Source organism: Crocodylus siamensis, chromosome 6 (assembly GCF_052110815.1).
Source record: "Crocodylus siamensis isolate JL-2025a chromosome 6, ASM5211081v1, whole genome shotgun sequence".
Taxonomy (NCBI): Eukaryota; Metazoa; Chordata; order Crocodylia; family Crocodylidae; genus Crocodylus; species Crocodylus siamensis.
The window spans coordinates 27,205,524-27,219,117 of NC_143400.1; the positions used below are offsets into that span (position 1 = coordinate 27,205,524).

The following is a 13,594-nucleotide window of genomic DNA, read 5'->3' on the forward strand; positions in this document are numbered from 1 at the left end:
TCTGCCTCTTATCAGGTGGTCCCAGTTTCTCCCAGTTCCCGAAACTGTTCCCGGACCTCCAAGCTGCTGCTCCGCAGTTACCCCCAGCCCCTCCCACAGTTACCCCCAGGTGCCCAAGCTGCCCTGAGTTCCCCCCACAATTACCCCCACCTGTCTGCAGTCACCCCAGCCCCTGAATTTGCCCTAGACTTCCAACCTGCCACCCCGCAGCTACCCCCAAGGGCCTGAAATCCCCAGCTGCACACAGTGGAGGAGACGTGGTCTTCTCTTCCCACGTGGCCTTCTTCTCCAGTGGCCCTGACCCCCATCCCCCACTCTCTGCTTGCCCCTGGTCCATGACATACTGCTGCTGGGGGCTTGGAAGGGGCAAGAGAGAAAGCTGTGAATGATCCTGCTCTGGCGTGGGGCAGGGGTGGACTGGGTGTGGGGGGTGAAGGGGCAGGAGGTGGTGGGGAAGGGGCCAGGACCTGGGGCTGGATACAGGTGTGGGAAGGGCTGGGGTGTCCAGGTGGGGGAGGAAGGGGAAGGGCTTGTGGGGCTGAGGTGGAGGAGCAGCAGGAGTGGGGGCTGGTGTTGGGGAAGGGATCCAGAGCCTGGGGGAGAGGTTGGAAGTAGGCGTGCACTGATAGAAATTTTTGGGGCTGATACCGATGGCCGATTTTTTTCCGGCCATAAGTGGTTGATACAGATCTGATTCCTGACATGCGTCCCAGCAGCTTGGAGAGCGATGGTGGGCGGGCAGATTGATGCCCCCACACTAAGGGTGGGAGTGGGGCTGGGGTGGCGTATAGGACAGAGCCCTGGGGAGGGGGGTGGCTGGTGCTGCTGCGCGCACCCCAGGGGATGCATGGGGTTTGTTGCTTAGTCCCAGTTCCTTATTTTTGGTTCCTTATTCCCAGTTTCTTTTTCAAAGCTAACCTACACTGAAAAAAATGCTGCTTATTAATGAATTACACATCCTAAAGGGAGAAAATGTCATCAGCTATGCATATTTACTGATTACTATGTAAAATAGTAGCCTGCATCAAGTACAGAGCCTGATAAGGTCACACAGTGTGTGATGGGGATAGGGTATTCTGGCCACCAAAGAAGAGCCTGAACTAAACAGGCGGTAGGTTTTCATGCTTGGAGCGGGCTGGCTTGGCCCCAGGGCTTCGGGGGGGAGCAGAACAGGCAGGTGGGCTGTGGCCCGGGTGAAGCTGCAGCTCAGGGATCCTGCATACCCAATGGGGCTGCTGGAGCAGAGGGCAACTGTCTGCATCCCTGGACTTCCCCAGCCCATGCAAGCCCTTGCCTGTCCCCTCACTGCAAATCCTATCCTCTTGCCAGGGGCTTCCCCTCCCCCCCTGCCCCTTGTCCCTTTCTGTCACGGAGTGACTTTCCCCAGTGCCTATCCGGGCAGCACAGGCTCCAGAAGGAGCAACTTTGTCTTTGAAATGTTTTGGTTTTCTCCTGATTTGCAGTGAAAAGAAGCAGCTCCTTAGACCTAGAGGGACAACAGCACTTTATTGCTTAGAAAGTGCCACCTGGCAGAAATGGAAGTATTCAGGGGATTTAGGCATGGATGATACGAGGTGGTAGTTGACTGGTGGCTTTGAAAATGCCTGAATGTTGGACTGATCCAGGTCCTTAATGTGACTTAGGTGTCCGGCATGCACATTGAGATCAAAGTGAATTAGGTGCCCTCATGCCTCTGGTTGCATGGGCCTTATTGTTTAGAAGTGTCCAAACGATGTTCCAGATGGATAATAACAAGTGCCTGTGCCCAAGAGCTCTTGTTTCACTGCCATTAATGAAGTAGTGTCCACATCTGGAGTCCTGTGTCCAGTTGTGGGCCCCCCACTACACAAAGGATGTGGACACATTGGAGAGAGTCCAGTAGAGGGCAATGAAAATGGTTACAGGGTTTGAGCTCATGACTTTTGAGGAGAGGCTGAGGGCCTGAGACTTATTTAGTCTCCAGAGAAGACCGAGGGGGATTGAAAAGCAGCCTTCAAGTCCCTGCAGGGGGGTTGCAAAGAGGATGGAGCTGGACTGGTGTCAGTGGGGGCAGATGACAGGACAAGGAGCAATGGACTCAAGCTGCAGCAAGGGAAGTTGAGGTTAGATATTAGGAAGAATTCTCTCACAAGGAGGGTAGTAAAGCACTGGGACAGGTTACCCAGAGAGGTGGGAGAAGCTTCATCCTCAGAGGTGTTTAAGGCCAGGCACGACGAAGCCCTGAGTGGGACAATGTAGTCATGGATGGTCCTGGTTTTTGTAGAGGGTTGGACTAGATGCAACCTCCTGAGGTCCCGTCCAGGCCTCATTGTCTGCGATCCTCTAAGGAGAAGAGCAGGCAGAAGTGATCCTGCACATTGGATGGCAAGAGGAGACGAGGGACAGGAGGTGCAGGAGCACACGCAGCCCCGGACAGTGGTCCTTGCTGGAAAAGCGCTTCGACAAGTGGGGGAGAGAGAGACACTCTGCAAGACCCAAAGCATCAGCAGTGAAAGCGAGCACCCAGCAAGCCACTTCCTCGCACTGTCTGTGGACATCACCTTCCCTCCATGGTCCCTGGGTTAGCATACTTATAAACTAAAGCTATTCTTAACTCTAGCGGGTAGTAATGGCTAAATAATGTTGATACCTAACAACCCTCACACCCTGCAATCCTGTCCTTCTGGGGGGCATCTCCTGCTCCTTTAAACCATCCCCGGCTCTGCCGCCCCAAGGAGCCTTTCTGGAGCTGCGTGGCAGAGGCCGACTGCCCCTTAGACATGTGAAGGGAAAGACAACTTGCAAGCTAGCCCCTGTCCCCTGGGTTGGGTACTGCTGAGGTTGGATGTTCAAAGCGGGGTCTGATCCACAATCAAGGCTGAGTTTGAGAAGGGTCATGAGTTAACCCATTCTTGGCATCCCAAATGGGCCTAGCCTCCGGCTCAGGATTCAACCCATTGGTTGTGGCGCTTGGGCATCTCTTTTTAATCCTACTCCAACTTGCAACCATTCACACATCAATGTTGCCTATCCAACTAAGGGATAATAAAGCATCGGAGAGGAGGAGGGACTGCTGCTCTGTATTGCTAGGGTGTTAGGATGCAATAGGACCCCCCTGAGACCCCTAAACAGCATGGCAATGTCTGGTAGAGGACCTGGCCCAGTTGCCCCTGCCCAGCTATGCTTGAACTGGGTCTGGCTCAGGTGCTTTGTGATGTGCTTCCTCTCTGTCATCACATTGCCATGACGATGGTGCTGGGGCAGAGATAAAAGTAGAGCCAAGAGTTTGTCCTGGTCGCTCTGTGGTCGACACGGTTGAGACTAGTTGAGTTAGTTGGCTCTCATGTTTCATCACAGTCGTGGTTGGATTTGGTTCCTTAGTGCTCCATTGTCTGTATTCTTAGTTATTAGTGTCAGTAGCACTAGCAGTGTTAGGAATTAGTGTTAGTTTTAGTGTAGTTAGTAGGTAGTCAGCACAGTTAGTTATTAGCATTATTAGGACCCAGTTGCCCGTCATGTTAATCATAACCCGCTTAGTTCCTAAGTCCCCTGGCCACAGGGATGTGGAGGAAAGGAGCAGCTCCCAGACTGCGCAGGTAAGAGACTTGCTGGGAGTTTTCTTACATCTGCTCCCCCTGGTTGCCAAGTCTTGCAATCTGATTCCCTCTCTCCATTGCTGGAGTGTTTTTCTAATGCAGGACATGGCCCCAAGCTCCCCCACAACCTTTTTTTGGGCCGTCTTGGTGCCTGGCCACTGAATTCACAGAGCTCTCCCTCAGGGAGCAGTGATCTGCTCGCTCTTGCCTGCTCCTCCGTGAAGCAGACCATAGGGACTTCGGTGCTGGGCCCTGGGTCGGTACTGAGCTGGACAAGCCCCTGCAGCTTCCCCACATCCTGCCAATGGGTTGCTTCTCACCTGGGGGAGGTTGGTTTCTGCTAAGTGATCTGCTGTCCTTCTGCAGCTCCCACCAGTGGAAGCTCAGCAAGGGACTGGAAATCCCCAGCCACCGCCCACCAGCTCCAAGGGCACCATGAGAGCCCGCATGTACTGGGACCCCGCGGAGGAGGAGCTGCTCCGGTGCCAGGAGCCCTGGGACAAGACCCGAGTGAGTGCCCGGGAGGCATCTGCAGAGCTGGATCTGTTGGCAGCAGCTCTGCCATGCGGGCAGGTTATAGTACAGCAGCTGAATGGCCGGAAATCCTTGCCCCCAAGGGCAGAGAAGTCACCAAGGTCCCCAGGAACCCCGAAAGGCCAGGCGAGAACTCCTTTGGCTGCAGCGTCTGGGCATCTCCAAGTGCTTGAGCCTGCTGGATTTTAGTGATGGGGAAACTGAGGCAGGGGCTGTGGGAGGGACTTGCCCAAGGGCGCTCGGGGTGAGTGGCAGAGTCAGTGATGGAGCCTGGGAGATCTCCCTCCTGGTCCCGTACCCAGAGCACAAGACATATGTGACCTGGGCCCAGTGCCCAGGAGCTGATGGTGCCCTAGTCCTCCCCTTTGCTGTGCCAGGCTGCAGTCACGGCCTCTGGGTACAATCCCTCCTGGGCCATGCAGCTGCCTGCCAGGTCCCAGAGCTGGGAGGCAGCTGCTACCGATGACATGGAGGGTGGCAGGGGTTTGCCAGCACCTTGGCATCCTCCGAGTGGGGAGCGGGAGTCCTTCCCTGTCATGGCCCTGTGCTCAGGGCACTGTCCCATGTCCCCTGGCAGAGCATCAGTGACCTGGGCCACTTCCAGAGGCTCCGCCAGAGCACCCAAGTAGCCCTGTGCGTGAGCCAGAGACTTGAAAAGAAGTTGAAGAGGGAGGAAAGGTTGCTGTTGCTCCTGGAGCCCAATCCTGCCATCCTGGGGCAGCTTCAGGGGGTGAGGAGACAGGTAGGGATGTGAGCAACCCTGCATCTTTGGGGCTGGGAAGGACTGTGGGGCTGGTGAGGGGTGGGTCTGGGGGTGTTGGCTTGGTGGGTGCGTGTATCTGGGGGATTCTGCACACGCTGCAATTTGTGAGCAGGAGCGTGGCCCCCACGTGTGTCTTGGGGACGAGTGTGCACGCATGGGTGATGGAGGGATGCACACATGTGCCGCAGCGGTGGTCAGCGGGTGAGAGTCTATAGTGGTACCCAGCATGTGTGCCTTGGAGGACGGGGCTCCACTTGCATCGGGGCCCACAGATGCCCAGCCTGTGCAACCATGGGGCTATGTTGCATGGGGCTGCTTGCTGCTTCGTGCCCTGATGCCTCCTTTGTTCCTTCCACCATCCCGCAGCTCTTCCGGCTGGGCAGGGAGTGGAGGCAGCAAAGTATCCGGCTGCAGCAACTGGAGCTGGTTATCGAGAGGAGGGAACAGTGCCAGAAGAAATGCCCCCGGGACGAGGGGCAGCCGAGTATCAGGTCCGTGAGAAGAAGCAGAGCACGCATTCCCCGGGGCAGGGAAGAGCTCAGCACAGCTGCCTCTGAGAGTGGGGACCTAAGTGGTTTGGGACCTTGTCCTCTCTAGCGGCCCTGGTATCTTCTCTCCCTCCATTCCCAGTTCTGGGGTCCCTCGCTTCCTGCCCCCCTACAAGAGGGCTCCCCCCTCCTCAAGGCAGCATCTGCCCCCCGCCAGGTATATGATTATTAACAGAGCCCCCAGGGAGGCCCTGGCTCATGAATAAGGCGATGTCCCTTGTCTTGCAGGGGAAGGAGCCAGAAGGATGCCTCCTCCACAGCTGGGCCCTCAGCATCCCTTAAAAAAATCAAGATTCCCTTCCTTTAAGCAATAAACAGCTAGTTAAAAATTCAACCAGCCTCAGGGCATCAGTGTGGGCAATGCATGAGCACCATACGGCTGGTAGTGGGCGGCCACCGCCGCCAAATTGGGCTTGTGGTCCCCAGAGCTCAAAACAGAGGAACTTCAAGTCAAAGGAAGTCAAAGCTTGAGGGAATGGAGACCTGGGTTTGAAAAGAGAAGTCCCTTAGTCTGAATGAAAGTTAAAAAGACATCTGAAAAGGGTGGGGGGGAACTTGGCCATATTACCCAGCATGAAAATTGGAGTGCTGCACGGATACGCAAGGAGAAAACAGCGTCAAACCCTGATCTGGTGGCCCATCAAAAAAGGGGCCTCCTATGAATGTGAGCAGCAGCCGCTAGGCATAGCACCTTTACTGCCAACCACGCCTCCTTTATCTGAAGTCCTGGGGGTGCTGCTTGTAAATACATTTGGTTCACCGACGGCAGCGCATTTTATCATCAAGGGAAGTACCATGTCATTTATGCAGCATCAATTTAGAAGCAGTCTGGATACATGGAAATTTGAGCAAAGGCTCGGCGCAAACTGCTGAGCTGGCTGCAGTACTCCAGGTTTTGGCCCAGCACGAAGGCCCAGATCCATTCCACTTGTACAGGGACCCGGACTTTGTTATTAAGATCCTCCAGTATCGGGCGCGAGACTGGGAGAAAAGGGGTTGGCTGGTGGCGGATGGAAAGGAAGTCAGTAACAGAGAAACTTGGGAAGATATTGTAAATTGATTAGGGCATGGCCAGGTCGGCTTCAAGTCCGACAGGTATGAGTGCATGGAAAAGGGGAAGATGAGGAAAATTTTGGGAATCAGGAGGTAGATGGTAGACCTCACCACGTGCCCATTGGCGTGTCTGCTGCAACCTGTTCTTCCACGGCGATCCAGTGGGAACCCTCGGATGTAGGAAAGCAAGAAATAATTGCCCAATGTCACCTATGGTCGCATGGAGGGATAGAGGGAACCATAACCAGGGGGCAGCAGGTCATGGAAGGAGGGGCCTGGTAAAGGAACGGGTGAGGAACTGCCTAAGATGCCAATTAGTAAATGCTAGGCTGGGGGAGACACTCCCCCTGAAGTATCAAAGAAGGACGGTCCATGGTCCGGGCTACAAATTGATTATATAGACGCACTTCCAGTGACTAAGGAAGGGTATAAATACTTGTTAGTAGTGGTGGATGCTTTTTCGGGATGGGTTGAAGCCTTCCCAATGGAGGCACATGCCACAGGAGCTACAGCTAAGGTGGTATTCAAGGGAGTGTTCTCCATCATGGGACCCTGGCCATGATCGATTCAGACAGGGGACTGCACTTTGTGGGAGAAATGAGGAAAGCCCTGACACAGGCTTTAGGGATACAACAGAAGTGGCGTGTGCCCTACCGTCCTCAGTCGTCCGGCCAGGTGGAGAGAATGGGCTGAAGCGTTGAGGAAGGTTGTGTATGACAGTGGTAAGAAATGGGCTGAGAAGTTGCCCCTTCTTTTGGCAGCCGTTAGATCAGCCACCCAACTGAGAATACATTTAACGCCTTATCACATTATGTTTGGCTGTCCTATGGAGCTATGGATCAACCCAGTGCAGCTCCGACCAGATGAAATTCAAGAAACAGACATAATCTCATGGGTTAAACAGTTACAAGAAGACAAGGCGGTGTATAAGCACAAAACAGAAGAAGCCCTGTTGAAAACCTGCGCTAAGATGCAAGGAAAGCACGAGGTTGCCCCCCAGTTATGGCAAGTAGGGGACCAGGTAATGTACCTGAAATATGGGAAACCCCGCCATAACCTACAAACCAGATGGGAAGGTCCATATTGCATTGTTAACATAGCTGGCCCGACGGCGTTCCAGACTGACACGGGACCCGAGGGTATATGGATACACCGTGCCCAATTAAACAATATGGGATAACACCTCCCGCGGATGCGGGTTTGTCGTCTTATCTTTCAGGTTTTAGGCGCCGAAGACATCGCTCTGCACAGGCTCGGCGAGAGTTTCACCTTAAATAAGTAAGCCGGCATTAATCTTAATGTGTGATCACAACTGTTTTGTTTGGTTTGTGTGTTTTGTCCATGTTAGTGGTTGTTGGCAAGCTTAGAAGGATAGGGAAAGAATTGAGAGACTTGTTGTGTTGTTGCTTATATTATAGAGAAACATGAAGATCCACGAGGGATTTATTTTCTGGATTGGACTTGCAATGGCAGAGGCGTGTGTGGGATATGAGTATCGATCTCAAATCAAACTGAGTCTGAGCCAATACGGGCCACATAGATCATGACATACATTGTATAAGGTTCAGCATATCCTGAAGTGTGCAAATGTGGTGTATGTGACTAACACAGAAGAAGCAGGTGGCATGAAGACAACAGAAGGCCGTGGTTTCTTTTGTAACCGAAGGTAAGACTGTCTTGAGGGCCGACTCTTTCATCTGTCCGCACAATATGCTTGATAAAGAGGAACCAGCTTCAAACCAGTTCCCACTGGTGAGATAAGGGGGAACTTGTTACGTGCCGACCAAGCAGCGCATGCCTGAAGAAGCATCTGGAAATCTTACCTAGCAATGTAAACTGTAGAAAAGGGGGCAAAAGAGAGGACAATGCGGGAACTTGCCTCAGCACCGGAGCCTGCACCTATGCATGCCAGGTCGGCTGCCCTGCTCCATCAATGGATAGGGACTGGCCATCCCTATCTACAACGCCCTCGGGGTTATGTGTGCGCGTCACCTGCGAGGATGTATGTACGTATGTGTGTGTGCACGTGTGGTAGGGTAACACAACTCCTAATAAGCTAATAGTCTCTAATAAGCATAAAACTCCCCAGTACCCTTAGCAATAAACTACCCCGCTGAAAAGGGACTAATGTTTTGTCATTAGTCCAAGTTTTGGGTTACAAGTGCACGGGGCAGAGGGCCCAGGCTGTGAGAGGGGGCAGAGGGCGGGGGGGCATGCTCCAAGGGATGAAATGAGGGACCGATACAGAAAAGACGGCCACTCGGTTCCTGAAGCGAAGGGGGCATCGTTGGCTGGGGTGATCCAGACAGATGTTGAAAGCTGGATTCATGATGTAAATGATGGCAACAACGACAACACGCTTAACTTTCTTGCCTCTCCCTTTCATGCTTTTCCTTAACTTGACTCCTTTGACGACTCCTTGCTTTTGGATTGGTCTCTCTGCAGTCAGCATATTGTCCATATTTCATCCTGTCAGCATATCCCTTTGTTCAACATCCCCATTATGAGCACACCTCTTAACTTGGCTTTTTTCCAGTGTCTTACTTTAAGCATTGTCCATTGGTCTCCTTTATAACCTTTCATTAACAGATCCAATCATTTCATCCCTCTGATTCAGCCAATTAGTGCCAAGTTCAGTTAATTTGAGCTAGTAAAAAACCTATTGCTATGTTGTGTTAGAAAACCTTCTCACGGTGATAGAAAAAGGAAAGAAACGTCACGCGAGCAACCTCAAGGCCATGAGCTGCTTGCAAGAAACAAGGCCAGTTGATACTGCAAACACCAGCAAAATGAAAAGTCCAGATAGCAATGAGGCAATCCAGATCTTTAGGCTGAATATAAAAGAAATCTTTAAACAATGGTATAATTCCCCACTCTATAAACAGGTGCAACTTTAAAGCACAATATATGACAAGCTACCCTAACAAAAGGGGGTATCTGGGTCCCAAGACCTGTCCTTGTGGCCGTTCCGCATGGCAAGGCTCCCCTCTAGCCCAACTGCTCTTGTAGGCTGCAAATCTCCTTCTCACACTGCGTACGGTCCCCCAAGGGTTGTGCTTGAAGCCTGCGCACAACTCCCTGCAACGCTTGTATTTCGGCTTGCAGCCTCTGAACCACCTTTTCGTCCCCTTGAGCCACCCAGCACTGCTGCTCTAACATTGAACATTTGGTGTTCAGGATGCATGGCAACCTGAGCATGCGCCGCTGTATGCATATTCGGGATGGTCAAGGTTTACAGATCCAATCAAACCGCCCTTCATTGGATAGGTTTAGAAAGGCTCTGCGCTTATTAGTAACCCAAGCAATATGGGCATGATCCATGGCAGCTCCACTCTTCTTCGTGCTATGATTGCCATTTGCTCGTCTAGTCTTTATGCAGATGGGACCCGCAGTAAACACATTTGGGAGAAGTACTACATTTACTAGGAAAATATCTGATAGCCCATGTCTCCGTGCTGCTCACAGGTGTCTCTATTCTGAGCTGTCCCCCAGGTGATTTTTGCAGAAGGTGGTGACACGCTATCTCTCACCTCTGTTAGGAGAAGGGAAAGCCAGCGTGGGTGTGCTGAAGGCTAGGGATACTGAACCCTTGGCTGGTAAATTGTCCCAAGTGACCCACCACTTGCAAGACATCAGAGCTCCTCTTCTCTCTGCTCCATCCAATATCAGCCTTCAGGATTTGGTCGAGTGCAAAGTTACTCCCCAAGTGGAGAGACTTCAACAAGCCAAAACATCGATCAATGGGACGTGCTTGAGGTAAAATGCAGAATGATACCTCCCGAGCTCTGCCTTCCTACCAGCAGAGCTGTGGGCACGGGGCATCGGTGCTGGCAGAGTGAGACAGCCATATGTGGGATTCCGTGGAAGCAGAAGTGGAAGAAGAATGGAGCAACTGCTGGAAATCAATTCATTTTGAATTTAGGGAAGCATCAGATACAATAAGGGCAGTGATCCTCCAGGGTGCGTCTACACATGTGCTTTAATGCACATTAGCCTACTTTCACGTGCATTAACACAGCACTTCAAAACCATACTCATTACTTAATATGTGTTCAGATGGGCTCGTGCGCATTTTCCTTGCACCTCACAATGGAGGTGCCAAATTTAATGTGCATTAACTAAAGTGTGTGAATACCGTCATGACACCTGACAAAACGGAGATGAAATCTCCAAACAGCATTGGGAACTCCAGTGAATGTATCGGCTTTGTTCCCTGTGCTGGAAAGGAGACGGGCCATTCTAATAAAGCAAAAATGGAAGCCAGCAAATGTTGAGGGGTGCCCCACTGAGCACCAGCTGGGTGTACTGTGCGAGGAGCGTGGCCTCGACACTAAAGCAATGTGCATCCACAAGGGATTGGCTCAACATGAGTTCTTGGGAAGACATCTGAGCAAGACAATTGAGCAAGCTCATTAGTCATAATTGTGCCTGGGGTAATGCTACCTGTGGGAAGCGTATTGCTAATGATTCAGCAGAGTTCAAGTTGAGTACTTGCTGTGGGGTTGCCTCATCAACCTTTCCCGGTGCACCACAGGGCCTTGGCCTTCTGCTCAGGCTCGGCTGGGGGGAGGGGGTGTTGTGCTCACAGGGCCTGCAGCGTGAATTAAAAGCAAGCAGAAATCTTATCAGGGGATAAGGCACAATGCTGCATTTACTGGAACATAAAACATTAGACATGCAACATGAAAAGAATAAAGAATGGTAAGGTTATTTGCTTCACTCATTCCCATGCATACTCATTCATTCATACAAAAGAAACACACATACACACACACACACACACACACACGTTAGACAGTCCTGCAAAGGTGAAGGTGTTACCAAGTTTTAAAGTTACTCAGGTCACTCTGGTGGCCGGCCAGGCTAAGCCGAGTGATGGAGTCAGGTTTTGCTGGATATGCCCAAAACTCCTTCTTGCGGGTGGAAGAGACCCAAAGCCTTGTCTTTGTGTTCATTCTTTATGGTGATCACTGTCCATACCAGCCTATGGATTCAGCTGAGTCAGACGCAAAGGTCATTCTCCTTGTCCTGTTGGCAGGCTGGGATTTTAGGACATGATCTTCTGGCTTTGTGGTGTGCAATCTTCAGGGGGGTTGTTGCTTGCAGTCTTCAGCCATCAAGACTTTTTGCCCATTGCTTTTAATCTTATGTGTTTTCTTGAGTTTTTATTGCCTTAAGAAACTCCAGTTTGTATTGCTCTGTAGCTTGACATAAGTGTTTGACCTGTGTATGCTGAATGGCTTAGAGTGTGTCTGTGGAAAAGGAAAACATCAGCTGGCAACTGGCTGAAGATGGCAGAGAGATAAAAGACCAAGCAAAAAGAATTCACCTCTGAACAGCGAGAGAACAACAGCAATTGACCTTCAAGGAAGAACACAGTGATAACACAGCAAGAGCCCACAGAACTGGGTGAATTGACAAGGCTATAAAAGATGGGGCGAGACCTATCGATTTTGGGTCTTGTTCTGCATGTCATCCACGAGCATCGGTTCATCTGACAAGATGGACCGGCAGGAGCCCGGTTTCCACTTGGGATCAACCTGGCTGGTCACTAAGTTGAACCAAGCACCAATAAAACTGGTGACTTATACCAGTTCAGAATGGAAATTGGGTTAATGTGGTGTGTGTGTGTATTAGGTGCTCAATCAATAAACTTGGTATTTTGCCTTGTCTCGTCTCATGATTTGAGCAATTGGCAATTTGTGTAACACACCTCCCTTCCCTCCCCTCCAGAGGGGGATTAAGGTGCACTGGGGCGCTAGGCAAGCACAAAATTGGAGGCCTCCTCCCCCATGGGAGCTGGGCTTCAGGGTCCTGGTGGCAGGGCAGACTAGGTGCACCCTGCTGGGCTGGGGGGCACATACCCACCTCTTCTCCCTGCTCCCCACCTGTGCTATGGCCCAATATGCGCACACACAGACATGTGCACTCTACTCTCACTCTCTGTACATGGACATGCGCGCGCGCACACACACGCACGTGGGCACACAGAAACAGGCGCACACACACGACCCACCAGCAGACGGGCACAGAGAGGCACACACTCACACACACCCACGTTCCCCTCCCACCCTGGCACGCTCTCCCCACACCCCCATTGGGGAAAGGGCCCCACTGCCAGCTCCCAGGGGAGGAAATGTGAAACCCGCAGCGTAAAACCTGTTGCCAAAGATGGGCATGGAGCTTCAAACTGCGGCTTTTGCTGCCCTCCCGATGAGCATCCCGTTATCATGTGCCGGGTCCTGCACAGCCAATCGCCGGCTGCCCTCTGGGCCTCGGACACGCAGTTGCCGGAGCGTTACGGACGACGTACACACGGACGGGCCCTGCCCCATTTATGGACAAGGAAAGTAACTTCAAAGAGAGTAAAGGGAGGAAAGCAAGATTTGTAGCTGGGAGCATAGGCTTCTTCAATCACAGACTTCAACATATATATACATTTTCCCAGGAGTTACATAGACACTTTGCATTTAAGAACTTTTTGAAGTGGGGGAAATATGTGAATCTGAGTATGTGTTATATGTCTAATGTTGTTACTTTACTCCGCAAATATAAAGGAAACAAGATCTATCGTTTTAATTATTCTATTCTTGCAAATGCATGTGTGACTTCGGCCCTTAAGGACCCGCAGAGCTGACACTGCCTCAGAGCTCGAACCCGTTCTCCTGTGACAGCAGGTCGGTTCTGCCACCGAGCCCACCTTAAACCTTCCCTGTCCCTTCTCTCCTCGCAACAGACTCTGTGACCAGTTGCCCTCCCTCTGGGCAGCCCTACCTGGGGTAACTGGGGGTGTCTGGGGGGGCAGTTGAGCGGGCTCCGGTAACTGGGTGAGCGGCAAGCAGGCAGGGGAGTTATGCGTATGCGCCAAACTAGCGCTGTCCCGCAGGAAGAAGCGGACGTTACGCGCATGCACCGAATCAGCGGTTCTTCCAGAGCTAAGCACTGCGTGTTGTGCGCATGTCACGCTAGAGTTGCTCCTAAGGGTGAGCCGCCCTGTTCACACGCAGTGACGGTGTCGTTTCGTTTGAAATAAAAAAGAGGGAAAAGTGGACGTGTTTAGCCACGCGGAGGGAGTTCCCCCGAACCAGTGAGGGGAGGAGCATCCGCCCCTCCTCCGTGCC

At 52.0% G+C, this 13,594-nt stretch overlaps 1 long non-coding RNA gene across 1 annotated transcript; it reads right to left on the minus strand.

Moving 5' to 3' along the window:
* Positions 1-7,885: 7,885 nt before the first annotated feature.
* LOC149861941 (uncharacterized) lies at positions 7,886-13,589 on the minus strand. The gene is made up of 3 exons (XR_016443232.1): positions 13,248-13,589; positions 12,633-12,827; positions 7,886-11,725 (listed from the first exon to the last, which is right to left on the minus strand). It is a non-coding gene; the product is annotated as an uncharacterized LOC149861941 (long non-coding RNA).
* Between the last annotated feature and the right edge of the window lie 5 nt (positions 13,590-13,594).